Source organism: Cariama cristata, unplaced genomic scaffold, assembly GCF_000690535.1.
Source record: "Cariama cristata isolate BGI_N322 unplaced genomic scaffold, ASM69053v1 scaffold24498, whole genome shotgun sequence".
In the NCBI taxonomy this organism is placed as follows: domain Eukaryota; kingdom Metazoa; phylum Chordata; class Aves; order Cariamiformes; family Cariamidae; genus Cariama; species Cariama cristata.
The window spans coordinates 13,383-13,850 of NW_009633276.1; the positions used below are offsets into that span (position 1 = coordinate 13,383).

Genomic DNA, 468 nt, shown 5'->3' on the forward strand with positions numbered 1-468 from the left:
ACCAAAGGATCCCCAGCCTTCGTTTTAGACACCGCTAGGTCCTTAGTCATCCCTTCAGGACACTGCTGCAGCTAATACGGGCAAGAGCAGGGGCTGTGCAGAAGACAGGGAGGGCAAGGAGATGCTCGCCTCACCAAGGGCAGAATTGGGCTGATTTGCGAGAAGTGAAGGCTTCAGCACTTGGGGTGTGCAGACATCACTGCACGAAAGGAGTGAGCCTCTCACAGCATAACCTGCGTTTGGTTCTCTGGTATCTAAATCAGTGCTGTAGTTAAGGGAAGGTGGAGTCGTTATGAAATATCTTTATGTTAGTTACTGAAAACAAACAATTTGCATGTGGAATAACAAGAGGAGAAATCTGCTGTGTAACACTCCTGCTAAATAGATCACTCTGGGATGCGTGACGCCTGCAGGCAGCACAGAGCCATTTACTTTTGATAATCAATATATTTCTGGACTGTTGAGTTA

At 47.2% G+C, this 468-nt stretch overlaps 1 protein-coding gene across 1 annotated transcript in view; it reads right to left on the reverse strand.

Moving 5' to 3' along the window:
• LOC104166690 (BPI fold-containing family B member 4-like) overlaps positions 1 to 468 on the reverse strand; it is an 11,091-nt gene that overhangs the window by 7,754 nt on the left and 2,869 nt on the right. The window lies entirely within an intron of this gene.